The sequence below is a fragment of the Agelaius tricolor genome, unplaced genomic scaffold, assembly GCF_023055355.1.
Source record: "Agelaius tricolor isolate 1412-34295 unplaced genomic scaffold, bAgeTri1.0.p SCAF_16, whole genome shotgun sequence".
Taxonomy (NCBI): Eukaryota; Metazoa; Chordata; class Aves; order Passeriformes; family Icteridae; genus Agelaius; species Agelaius tricolor.
The window spans coordinates 11,279,456-11,293,829 of NW_027269276.1; the positions used below are offsets into that span (position 1 = coordinate 11,279,456).

The following is a 14,374-nucleotide window of genomic DNA, read 5'->3' on the forward strand; positions in this document are numbered from 1 at the left end:
ACGGAGTTCTGATCTTCACAGGGGTCTCTGGACAGTGTTTTTATAATGATCATTAATCAATAGTGATGCTAATCCTAGCCACAGGGAAAAGGGGCAAAAGAGAATCAATTCTTCACTCGGTGAAGAGTCTGGTTGAGACTGTGCAACACTGATAGAGTCTTCTCTGATTAGCATAAGGTCACATTGTCTCTTATGGCATCCACCTCCATGAAAATATTACAATGGGATTTTATTGTCTTCTCTTTCTAGCAGAGAGAGCCAGTGATAAATGGTGTATGGGATTCTCAGTGTGTTACATACCAGCTCCTGAAGGAACAATATTTTGCATTCTGCACTTGCTCAGGAAATACTTCCCTGATCCTTCTCTTTCTGTGCTGCAAAGCACCCGTTGGAGGGAGCAGATTGCTGTGTCATCCCCACTGCACAGGCCTTTTGTAGCCATATTGGTCCTCACCATGAGCATATGGGAGCATTTTTCAAATGCCACAAAACCTCATCGTTTTAAGGAGTAATATTAAACATCTTTTACCATACGGAGGCACATGAGACAGAGTCCTTGCAGATTTTAGCTCTGTCCTGCATGATTTGCTGGAGTCAGCTGTGCTGTAAGCATCTTCAGTGACTGCAGATAATAGATATTCATGTGGTTCAAACCGATATTTCTCGCCACAAACCTAGCTTAATTAGGTTCGCTGCAATTTTCTATGATAATTTAGTTCTGCCTTTGCCTTTTGGCTGGCAGATTGTCCCTGGAAACCTCTTACAGAAATTCCCATTGCCTGCAATGATTCTCAGTTAGGGCAAAACTGATCACTGCTGCCTTCCCTGCTGTTGAACTCAATCAACAAGCCATACATAACTCTCTAAAAATAAAAAAAAATATCAGTAAGGTCAGAAAATCTGAACACTGGCTGTTTGACACCAGAAAGATAATGATAATGTAACTAGTTCTGCCAGGACTTGCATCAGAGCATAACAGATGAATCTGTCTCCATCCACTGAGTCACCTTGCCAACTTTTTTTCAATTAAATTCTTCTTATAAATCAACAGTGAAAGATTACTTTTCAGCTAGAAGGTATTCAGTCAAACAGCAATATACCATCAGCAGCTGTGAGGCAAAACCATAAGGAAAATGAGAAAACTAACACTTTTTTTTTCCTTACTGCTCACCAGATATGAAATTTCTACTCTTCAAGTCCCAAGACTATAGTAATGGCTCCTCCTCCCTGCCCTTCCTACTTCACAATGATCACTGCTCTACAGGGGGTTGAAATACATGTCTCTCTTCAACTTAATTTAGCTGTGTTTGTGAAATTACATGATCTCTCCCTTCTGCCTTTTAGATTCGTCTCAAATGAATACCTTATAAAGAACACTCTTATTCCTCAGTCAGCAGGGCTGAGTTTTGATTCAGCCAGCTCCCTTTCCAGTTACAAGGGCTGCTATTGTTGCACTACTCCTTACATGTAATTCTTTCATGTTTAACTGGAACTCCAGGAGGATTTACCCTGTGTGAAACTCATGACACTCCCAGGTTTGCTCATGTGCAATGTGCAGCCCTACACTCACAGCTTTGCTGTTCAGCTCTGGGTTCAAGCTTGGCCGAGATTTTTGCCCACACTTAATGTGCAGCCTGTGCAATAAAACAAATAAGCATTCCTTTATAAGTACTGGCATTCCCACTTTCCCTGCAGATTTGTATCTCACACTCCTCTTCCCCTGCAGTCTCCACTGTGCTGTGCATCTGCCCTGCCAAGGGTCCTTGGGCTTGTCCTGGCAGTGCCGGACGTCGGGCGGTGGCGGCTGCACCGCTGCAGTGTCCGACACCTGCCAGCCACCTTTGGAGGGAACTTCCACTGGCATTCCCTCTTCTATTCTGCTGCTGCTTTCCAGGACCTGTGTAAGAACCTAATGGCCTCAGACTTTGGCTCTTCCTCCAGCATTGGTCAAAACTGGCCAACAAATTCAGAAGTTATCAGGCACAGATGAGTGGTTTGCACACAAAAATCTCATTCCCCTCCAGACTACACGGAGCCTCAAGCCAGATCTTGTTCTAACAATTTATGCACAGTTAGTCTTGGTGTTTGGCTGCTGCAGCTCACATTAACCTGTGCTGGTGCTGCATCAACATGCATTTACCTCAACTCACTGAATGCCACCATTCTCCTGTAGTTTGCAGGAAGAGGTTATACAGTCTGTCTTATTAAAGCAGAGTTCTTTGGCACAAACAAAGTGACACCTCTATTTTCAAGGGAATGCATATTTTTGGTATCAAAACAATGACAGATGAAAAATAATTACCTTCTATAATCACAAATTTGAACTGCCTTAGCTTATATTTGAAGAAAACAGTGAGATCTCACAGATCAGTAAATCCTCTAAATAAAGAGAGCCAAATACAACTTAGAGACCAGCAAATGCCCAATAATGGTATGGAAAATGCAGCTATTGAAGAGACATTGTATATTACATTTGAGCATCTTCAGCTGCATAATGTCAAAGAGAAAAAAGGTGTGCTAATTATTTTTTCACTCGACCTACCCGAGTTCTATATAACATTCTAATAACAATTGCCAGGACCATGGAATAAATTGTACACATTTTCTACATTTAACTGTTACCTGATGAATAGGAGTATTATGGGGATTATTCCTCTTAATGACAAATCTAATCTTCAATGTAACAGTTGATGATGATGAGTGCTTATGCTATTCAAGGTAAAAATGAATTTTTCTATGTGCTCAACTTCAAAGGATTTCATTTGACTAAAAGAAAGAGAAAGTAACATAAAGGAGGAGACAGGAGCATGAACTCTGGATAGAAAAGGAGGATAAACTCTGATTATTTCAATGTTTTGTACAACGCAAAGTTGTTAGAAAAACATGAAGCGTTTCTTATATTAAACGATTGACTTGAGAGGACAATGAAAATGCTCACATGTTTCCTAATGTGCAGATGGACAAGTGCAAAGCTTTCAGCAATGATAGCTCATGGAAATAAAACAAAAATACCACAAATCCTGATGTCAAGCCAAGCCTGCTGAATTGCCATTGTTAGGCACCTATAATACTACAGGATTTATTTTTCATTTGAAGAAATACTGTTTTTGTGTCCACAGCCAGATATGTTCAGAGGGATAGCAAATTATCCAAAGTGCTGTGATTCATACCTCCTCCCACCCCAGCCTCGCTCTTCTCTGTGGATAATGTCCCTGACAAATGATTTATCTTTAGCCAGCAACAGCAGTGCCACAAGGAGTGTCTGAGGAACTTTCTGCCTGAGGAGAGCATGCAAGGCAGTAAAATAACACAAATCTGGACAGGTTCCTGCTTCAGGACATCACCACTTATGTTAACATAGGGAAAAGAAATACAACAACTAAATAAATTAGGTCCCTGTTTCCTTTCTGCTCTCTGACATATAATAAACTCTCCTTACATTCCTTTGACCCACAAGCTCTGACATCTTGGAAAAAGGAAGGGGAAGGTAGAGAGAGGGGAAAAAACCCCAACAAACTGAAAACCAGAAACGTTCTTGCTAAGTAGGGTTTTATAAAATATTGCAGCTCTCAGTCTTAAAATGTCTAAAATGAAAATCTGCTGCAAGGACATAAAAATAAAGCTGATAATGTTCTCCCCTAGGAAGAAGGAGCACATGCTGCTCCCCAGTACCCAGAAGGCAGTACTCCACTGAGAATAAAAACAACCTACACAGTAAGATGCATCCCCAGATTTGATTTAGAGATATCAGAAAACTTTCAAAATAGACCTGGCTTTGGATGAAATTAGTGCATGGAAAATGGCTCTCTTGAAACAGTTCCCTGTTATATCATTTACCTTCTCACCCAGGAGGACTCCTGTCTGATCCCTGGGCCCTGCAGCGCCCCATTCAGCCACGTTATTAACAGAGCACAGCAATCAATCCTGTCTCACTACAGGTGACAGTCAATGAGCATCAGGAAACAAGGCCCTGTTACATGGATATAAATCCATATTCCAGTTAGTCTTTCCTTGGATACAGTAATCTAATAACCTCAATGACCCAGTAAAATTCTCCATCAGATACCAGAATTTTGAAATCTTTATGAATGTACTTATATGGAATAAAATCCTCATAATCTGTAATTAAATTCAAGAGCAATGCACATACATGAACACACACATTCCAGCATTAAGAAGACAGTGGGGGACTCCTTAATTGAATATTTCTCATGAAACTTGAAATTGATTATCAAGTACTTTGACCAAGTTTCAGGATCAACATAACATTTTGATTAATTGGCCCACAATTCTTCAGCATTATCATGCCCCATTTTGCTTATCCCATACTCAAATTAACTAAAAAACAATGATCTCATATCTAATGTTTCACCTAAAATGTAGAGAGCACTACAGACAAACAATCCCACATGAAATTTCAGCCCCTGCCTTCTTAGGCAGGGGAGAATACTGGAAACAAAAAAAACCATGAAAAGTTCTTAGGATCCATCTTTGCTCTCACTTGCACCAAGAACTGAGACTGTCAGAGGTTTTCTTACAAGAAGGTAAAAATCTGGTGTGGAAAATAAGAGTATTGCTCCCATTTTATTACCTTGCCCCAGAGGTTCTTCCTGAATTATTAGGAGCAGTGAAGATTTGAGCTCTGCTGTGTTTACAGATAGTATTTATTTTTTAAAAAGAAGACATAACTAAAAGCATATAAAATGCCAATAAAACCAAGCAGGAACCCTTTCCAAAACATTTTAAAACAAGTAGCAAAATTAAAAATTGCAAACATGCTCATCACAACATGCTTACACTTCAGTACAGGACAGAATTCCTTGCACAGCACTTTTTGCTGATTTACGAGAATTTTCTACAATCTGAAGTTCTTTAAAGTTAAATTGCACTTCAAAGTTTCATTTACACACTGTAAAAATGATATAGTTAAGTTTTCAACGGGGAATGAATTATTCATTAAAGAAGATAATGGTGTTAAACTCGTCCAAGGAGCTATAACATTAGCATAAAGAATGCCTTATGTCACATTAATTTTAAAAACAGAAAACATACAACACAAAAGATATCGAACCACGGGTTTGGGTTTTGGTTACATTAAACAAAAAGCAATTATTCTTACAGCAACCTTTTCCTAGCATTTTAACCATACTGGTAGGTATTTTACAAGGCATTTGTTCTTAATTATTCATTGCATCAGGGTAGGCTGAGTAGAACATGCCTCTATTCTGATTTTATTATCTTTGCTCTTATGCACAGATGCAAAACGGAAGTGCTTAAAAAGGAAAAAAACCCTTTTTATTTACATCTCAGTGATACAGAAAGAATGTGTATATGAATACACAAAACCTCTTTTTTAAAAAAGTATAAGACCATCTATGGAAAAAAAAAGACCACCTACACAAAAAAAATCCACCACCCCCCCCCCCCCCCCCCCCCAAAAAAAAAGAAATTACTTCCTTTCTCAAAAAAAATAGTCAGCTATAACAGAAAAACCAAACTAGACTCCCCCAAGCACTTCTACATCTATCTGTCTATCTATCTATATATATATTTATCAGTAAGGAATGACTTTGATTAGAATTAAATCAGTATCTGTAGAACAGATCCTCTTAAATTCAATTGCCAGCTGATTTTATTTACTGTCAGAACAGTCCCATTCCTTAGCTCCTTCTTGACATAATTTCTGTAAAATAGAATCACTGCTACTTCCTAGTGTTTTTTAGTTTGTTAAAACTAGTTATCCTAAATGCTTTTGGTAAATAAACTTCAGAAATAAAATAACTATTTTCTCCTATACCATCTATCTTCTCAACTTACTCATTCCTGCTATTGTGCAAAGTAGCAGCTTCATCAGTTTGCTAATAGAGTTTAATGAATAGCACTTGCCCTATTTTGGAAGTAAAGCTAGTTTTACAAGTCTTTTGCCTGCTTCTTATAATTTGTTTTACCATTCATTAGGATCAAACCAAAGAGGTTTTACGGTCAGGTAAAGAAACTCTTGCACTGGAAAGACAGGGGGAAATGGCTGTAGCAGTCAGAGAATTCTGATGGATTTTCCATACATTTTAAGATTTATTATTTTTTTTACTTATTTATTTCACTTGCATTACGTACTACTTAAACTTTGCCTTTACCAATCAATCTACTCAGAATTAGGAAAAACTCAGATGATTCAGATTTTGCAAAGACAGAAATTCAATATACCCTTGTAAAATACTGACTTTATACTAAGAAATGAGGGACGTGGATAGTATCCTAAAGGCAGGGTTTTATTATTCCAGTGCTTGGCTCACCCTTGCAGTGTGACAGGAGTGAATGTTTGCTCCCAAAGCCTCTTGAGGGAAGGTCTAGCAGCACTTGCCCTCGTCGCAGTGCAAGGTGACTGGACAAGCCAAGCTCCCTTCCAGCCTAAGTTCCTAAAGGTTGCCTCACCCTGTAAATCCTTCACAGAGGGTTGAAAGGCCATTCCTTCATTCCCAGTCTCTGACTGTAATGTTTATGTAGCTGTTCTCTTGAGTTATTTCATAAGCCACAGAGTACAGGACAATAAAAGCAGATACCTTTCAGTTACGAGGAAAAACTGGCGCCATGGAAGAGGAGCATCTTTTGTAGTCACTGTGGCACAATCCTAGGGCCCATGGAAGGGACACTGTGAGTGAAAGAAGGATTAAAAAAGTTGTATTGCTTCATTCTATTCACTGGAACTTGTGGGCAAAGTTCATTCCTTGCTACAAATCTATCTATAAAGCTACTTATTTATTTTAGGCATATTCCAGATCCTGCAGCTCCAAGAGCAATCTCAAAACCATGAAATACATGTAAACGCACTCAGGTTTCTTCTTCATAGCCTGCTTGAAATAATAGCCCTGGGAAGCAGAAAATAGCCTGTTTTTCTAAATATTTGTTAACTGAAACCTTGAAGTCCCCCACCTGCACACTGTTAACTGTTTCAGTGATGATGATATTAGGAACACCTGTGGCCTGTGTGCTTGCTACAGACAATTCAGCATCCCCTCAGATACCACCTTCCCCCTCCCTGATCTCTCCTCAGCAGCTTTTATAACAGAAAAATTCTTTGCAAATGCCCAAAACACATTGGCATCAAAAATGGGGACAGACAAAACCAGCCATTTAGCAGCTTACAAAAGAGCCCAGCAGTCACCGTGCCAAGTGCAGTAAACTCTTGCTCATTTAGTTCAGAACTTTGTGCATTTACAAAGAACTGCTACCCAAGTTCAAAAACTGTGTCAAACACTGAAGTCTGTCTACCTGTATCTTGGGAAAGACAGACCTTCTCCTCAATAGGTGGCAAGTGTTCCCTAGCTCCAGATGAAGCCCAGGTGTTTCTGCCCAGCCCTCAGCCACAATTCCTCCTCAGTAATTACTGCTCACAGGCATTTCAATCAGGCAGTATCTGTTAGCAGCATTAAAGGCCTTATGTGAATCCCAGCTCCACTGAGACTCACAGGTTTGAACTGGCTTTAGATCAGGCACTAAATATACAGACTTGGGACAGTGTTAGGATAGAAAATGCAGAATATAATGCAGAATGGAAGTCACAAATAACATATCATGATTGTAGAACTTAATATTTCTTTTCATGGAAATCACCTTGAAAGAAAATAATAATAAAAGCATCCAGTGTCAGAGGAAGGCATACAGCAATCTGACAGAGTACTATAGATGCTAGTTTAAATAATAAAGAGATAGAAATCATAGGTAGATAAAAATTCTGTGTGTGTAGATACCTGCCACAACCAGCTGGTTTCCAGAGGCTCTGAAATTCACTACTTTAGTGACTGTAGGTCTAGCATACAAAATAATGGCTTTTTAGATACAACTGCTGTATCTGCAATGCCAAGGAAGAAGAATCCCTCGCTCTGTCATGGAACAGCTGTACAGAGCCATGACCTGAAATTTATCTCAGTTTAAAGAACAATCATACTCAAAGGATGCAGGATCATAAACAGAGTAATTTAGACTCTGACTCAGGTTTGGGGCCTAAATTTCTGAAACCAGGGAAACTTTGGGCATATATAGCTGTGGGTACAAGTTATTGCATTTAGATGACCAAAGCATATCTACAAAACTATGGCCTTTAGGATACTGAATCCCAAAGGCAAGTGAAACAGGAGATAGGCTGTGTAGAAGCTCACAACACAGTGTGAGAGGCAATAGGTGAAAGCTGGAGAGATTTATAGGCTGAGGTTAGATAAAAATCTTTTAAATACTTTCAGGTCAGATTTACTTTAAGTCACCTAAATCTCTCTTGGCTGAAAATCTGGCTTCTTTGTGAAAATCCTTGACTACAACAGAACCAGAATATCAGGAGAATAGCCTGTGTCATAGTCCATGGAACAGTAACAAAGAAAAGGAAAGTAAAGGAAGAAAAAAAATCAAAGAAACTATACAAATACCTATGAAGATGGCATCTCTCTCTCTCTCTCTCTCCCCACTACCATGTGTGTGGACACATTTTTTTTTTTCCTATCCCTTACAATATTCACTAGTTTCCAATTTAATTTTCTACTCCCAGAAGCCAATTATCCATGAACAGGTAAAAGGGAAGTAGAGACAAAGGAGGTGGGCCAGTTTAATTAACACTCAGGCAAGCAGTTTTACTTTGGTACTCTGGCCTCTCCCAAAGAGACAATGCTCTGCTTTCAGACCCTATTAAAAATGCATTTATTTCATATCCTCTCATAATGCTCTCCATAAGGAAAGGAATGAATCACGGTGCATATTTTGTGAATGATTTATAAAGTGCTACTACAGGTTTATGATCTCAATCACAGGTCCTTGGGGAAGTGCAGCAGTGCTTCTGTTATAGGGAACTTGAAATGGTTAAATCCATTTTACCTCCCAGCATTTGACACTGAGGAACAGCCCTTTTACTTCTCCCAGGTACCTCCACACACCAGCACTGTGAGCACCAAAACCTTCCTCTCTCTACCCCTGGGGAGAAAGGACATTTCCAGTTCTGGAACAACTGTTGAATAAGAACATCCCAATGCCTCTTGAAAGGTACAGACCAGGATTTAAGCAGCAAGAAGTATGTAAACAAACCCCCAAATTACAGAACTTTATTGTCTGGGATTCTCCAGCCCCAAACATAGCTAACTTATTTTGATTCTGGGCAAGTCATCCTAATGAAGTTGAAAAAGCAAGAAAGAATGGGGATAGCCTATGATAGGAGAAATGTGCATTTTCCTGAAAAAGCATCAACAGGCTGTTCCTCCAAGGTAAACCGCTTGAAAAGGGTTTTCTGGGGGGCAAAGGGTTTTCAGGGGTATTTTGGGCTCACCTCGCTGAAATCTGCTCAAATCCAAAAACCTCCCCAGACAAAAAAAAACAAAAAAACCCGAAAAGAACCCCAAAAACCAAAAAATCAAAGCCCACACAACCTGAAAGAAACCAACCCCACCAAAAAAGCTTAAGCTTTGTGAAGTCAATGGTGAATATCTGCCTTTGTGCACTTACATACACTTTTATCCTAAACAGACCAATTTTTCAGTTCATATGTAATTTAAAAGCTTCCTGCAGTGATGCTTCCATAGTTCATAGGACAGACTGTAAATCATATGATACACAAAATATGTGCCCAAAACAAGAAAAAACCTGACCACAAGTCTATCAGCAGTATCTGTTTCTCTGTGGTGGGTGAGAAGGTGGCAGACAGACAGGCTTGGTGCACAGCTCAGTCTGAAGCAGGGAAAAGGGATATTGAATAGTTGATCTAAGCTTGCACTTGGATGCATCCCCAGAAACTACATCCAAAATACAAGCTCATTTCTAGCCTTTGCAAATTGCTTTGTGTTCCCAAGATGTACATGCTAAACTCAGCTGACATGTTTCCACCCTAGCCATGGATTTTCTAGGAAAAAGACGACCGACTCATACTTCCTTTGTGGTGTTGTTAAAGGAAAAAAAAAGTGCTATCCCTGAAACTCTTCCCAGATAAATGCAGCAAGGATCAGTTCCACATTATACAAATAACATGGCATGAAAGTTGAGGCACGCTGTAGGTAAGCCCCCAGTGTTTGGAGGAATTTGGTACAGTGAAATGCTTAGAGATCTTCCAAATGGTTTCAGATGTGTTTCTAAACCATACAGAAATATGGGGCTTTTGGTCACAAGCTACAGACTCACAGGAGTAAGAGAAATGCACCTCCTAGAACTTGCACTGGGACAGCACAGCTGTAACCCCAGACTCTGTGAGTCTTGTGGTTTCAGAGGAACTTGGCCTTTTCTTGTGAGTCCAGGGAGCTGCACAAAGCTCATCCCTGGGGGCCACTGAAAACCGAGTCTGCATTTTCTTCTCCTTTATTAGAGATAAGCAAGTTTCCATGCAAAAAAAAAAAAATCTTTGTTAAATGAGAGTTATATATCAGAGAGAGAACAACCACAAAATGCTTTATTGCTACTGGGAATTACTGTGTTGATTGAATTCTATCTTCCCTAACTTCTATTTTTCATGTAAGTTTTCATCTCTGAAGGCAAGAAATGGTAGAAAGAAATAGGTGTTGACAGAAAAAAAAATGAACAGATATTGCTTGACTGGGGTCTGCAATTCAGCCACTGAACATCAGAAGTAATCAAAACCAGTATGTGTACACACATCTATCTGCTACCAATTAGGAGTGAGAGATGCAGGTGGTGTATATGATGCATGAATGAAGAACTTTTGTTTTCATTTAGTCATATAACTTATGAAAAACTGAATATAATTCTACCACAATCATTCTTTCTGCTACATTTCCTCTTCCTCTTATCTGAAATTATTTTTTATACAGTTGCCCTCTCAAAAGTCTCTTTCAGAAACCTAAAGAAAATTGAGTTCATTTGTGCAAAATTTCCTTGGCTATTTTTGCTTCTATTGCTAATGTCCCAGACTTTCTATGCAGCTGCCCTTCAGAGGATATTGCCAGGGTGAAAATCTGTGTCCTCCTGGCTTCCTGCAGGAATCAGCCAGCACTAGGAGAGAAATGATTTCATTTTACTCAGGATCAGGACAGTTGACTGTGAGTGTCCTGGAAAACAGTGTCTGCTCCTGAATGCCTGAAACTTCCCCACATCTGAGGTGCATTATAATGTGAACATGACATCAATGAAGTTTCCCAAAGATGCACTCATATACATGAGGTCATCCTGTCATACACATCACCTATGAGGGCACAGCACTGCGCTAAGGTGGACACTGAAAGCAACAGAGCTGTAATAACTGGGGCTTCACACTCCTGGAATTATTCTGTTCCTGGTTCTCCAGCTGCCTCAGGTAAGTCTACAGAGTCTTAAAGAGACCCTAGAAAATTAGAAATATAAGGAAATAATAATATTCTGTAAATACACGTCAAGATTTCATCTGTGCTGTGCTCCTTACTCCTTTTTGCTCCTTAAGCAAAAGGAATGGAATACAGCTGGACTGCTCAGCTGATTGTGTGTCCCTCTCCAAGCTGGGACTATTTACACAAGCTGAAATAAGAAACATGTAAATGGCTTTTTAAAGCAGTGGTATGAAAGTGCTGCCCTCCTCCTTCCCCAATGAAGTACCATGGCAGAGCACATGGATTGCAGAGTGTGCACACTCCTCTACAGGAGGGCACCCTTGGAGTAAATGAGAGACAGATTAAAATATCACTTTATCAGTTTCTAGCAGTATGATATCTGCACTGGAATGATGAATTAAACAAAAACTTAGTGGATGTACACAGTGATTCTTGGCATCTGCTACCATTTCTTTTACTTGGTTCTGTTACTGTAATTCTTGCAGCCTCCTCCCCACCACCACCATAATCAACCAGACTATAACTTGGCTCACCTCTTAGTCACACAGAAGCAAACTGCAAAATCAATAAGATGACCTCAAAATAGAGAAGAAGAAATTGTATCTATTTGCTTTAGCCTCCCATCTACTAAGAAAAAACAGGCTTTTCCAATATCATCAGCAAATTCTGATGTTTCATAAACACACTTTCTCTAACCCCATTTCTGCTCTGACAGCAGTGAAAAGGTTAAGATGAGATCATGTCAGCTTAGCTGACTATTCAAGGTTTTGCCAGTTTGGATCACAACCTTAACATTATTATTTAAATGTGGCTTTTGTATTTCATTACATACAAAGCAATTATATTTGCATTTACGATGCACCATAATTGTAAGACTATGACATTGTTCTGATGATAATGTTCATTGATCATTCATAATGCAGTTGGCTCATGCCATGAATCATGACACTCTTATCACCTCTCTCATTTTACTTGCTATTAGATGGCTTTATTTGCAGATTGATGCTTTAAACTCACACTTTTAATCTCTAGATGTGTAAAATGCCTCTTACCATCCCTTAATGTACATCACTCAACTTTCCTGAAAGTGAGCCATTGTCAAAGTTCTCACAATAACAATGGCTCTTTTGTGAAACTTGTGTTGTTTTGGTGATGCAAGCTGATACCAAAGGTAGCCAGATATCTTGCCCAACAATACTTATTTTCAACATGCTTGTCGCAGAGCTTGATGAAACTATAAAATTTTGCATTATGGTATATTTCAATATACCATTCTAGTACTATTTTTTTCTTTTGAAATGCGTAGAATGCTCATGTTATCTACTCTTTTTTTTTGGGGGGGGGGGAAGGGTTGGGGGAAAGTAGATGATTCTGAGGAACAAGTAGAAAAATGAAAAAACTATGGCAAGATTCTGATTGCTCTTGTTTAGGCTACAACTGTATGGTATTTCCATTCAAATTAGACTCCAGTTAAATTGTATTTTCTAGCATGCTGCAATAATGACTATGATTCAGGTAATCCTTAGCCCCAGAATACTAAAGAGCTGAGCCAGCTTCAGATTTTGTTTTTTAATTTAAATTCATTTCTTCCATGCTTGGGTCCTGGGTCATTTGTGCTCAAGAGTGTCCGTTCTGTGAAAGTCCAGCACAGCAAACCTCAAACAAGAGCTCAGTGGCACCTGACCTGGCTGCATGGTCACCTGGGATGGGCTGGAAGAACTAAACTAGCAAGGAACCCAGAATGAGCTACACAAACCACATCTGCCTTCAGGTGTCACATGCACATGAATTTCAGTGCCAATGTATCCTAAAGTAGGAGAGGAAACAGCAATGCGCTCTTAGTGAAATATCATTTTCACAAAAAATTATTAGTATTCCCCACCCTAACCAAAAAGCCCCAATCTGCAAATTTTACATTTTGCAGGAAATTTATCTTCAATCCAAAAGTGAACTTGACCAGCTCTACATTAATGATTGTCTATGCTATGCATTAACAAACATCAGTAGTTTTAAGCCCTCCATTTATCATGAACTTCAGCTGCTCAAGGGAAGAGTGTTAAAGAGAAAATTGCTGCAATATTTCCCAACAAACTAAAACCAGCACAGATTTGATGAAACAGAAGACTAAGTTCTACCAGCATGATTGAAACAACATAAAACAGTTATCACATAAAGGGAGAAAGATGGTAAATATATTGAAGAAATGATCACCTATGAGAGATTCCTTCAGCTCTTTTTACTTACACAGGTATCCTCACCGAGTTTGGTGAGCATCTGATTTTAAATTAGGAAAAAGCTGTGTGTTCTTGGACACACTTGGTTTGCCAGCAGTAGCTCCCAGGTTAATGGGGTCAAGCACAGCTAGGCAGATCCTGTTCTCTATTTTATCTACGTTTTTGAAAATCAGTTTTCGTACACTCTAGAAATTACATGATTTCCTCATACTGTGCAATTTTCATGTAAGACTCATTTTTTAGAAAGTCTGCAATATAAAGCTTTTGAAATATTCAGAAGTGCAGTATTTGGATTTTTGCCTTGAAATGACTGGTTGACAGAGGGGCTATACAAACCCTCCAGTGGCTGCAAGAAGGAAGAAAAATGAAAAGAAATTAAATTCTAAAGCTATACATATAACTTACTGATTTATACAGTGTAGTTTGAATTAGAGTCTATGAAGTCCAAAATTCTTTTTCTTGGGAGTCCAATTTTGTTTGCATATGAGGACAGCAGGGGAAGGTAGTGTGGCAGCAACAGAGTGATACAGCTGGCAAAGGGCAGGGTGATGCAGGGCCTCAGTTGTGGAAATCTATAAATAAGACTTTCAGATGAACTCAGGATGGGTTGCAAATCTTCCCAAAGCTCTCCATTAGCACTCTGCAGTTGCAATTAGAGGTCTGATCTCACCTACAGAATATCTGTGGCTCTGGGCTCACTGCTGATATAAGCCAAATGCATCTGTAAAAACCACTGTTTTATAGCCTGCAAAATCCATCGGTTTTCTTTCTCTCTCTATCAATTTCAGACATGCAGAGCCCACTGAGGGAGCTCTTCCAAATGAAAAGTTGTTTTCTTTAATGTCAGAATGATAG

At 39.2% G+C, this 14,374-nt stretch overlaps 1 protein-coding gene across 2 annotated transcripts in view; it reads right to left on the reverse strand.

Annotated features, from left to right (window-relative positions):
• The window catches only part of SEMA6D (semaphorin 6D), a 411,819-nt gene that overhangs the window by 294,351 nt on the left and 103,094 nt on the right, over positions 1–14,374 (reverse strand). The window contains exon 1 of one of the 2 annotated variants that reach the window (XM_071441514.1): positions 6,561–6,624. The exons of the other annotated variant lie outside the window; for it this stretch is intronic. The gene's annotated coding sequence lies outside the window, so the exon portion shown is untranslated. Of the gene's footprint in view, positions 1–6,560; positions 6,625–14,374 lie in introns of those variants that run through there. 2 annotated transcript variants of the gene reach the window in all.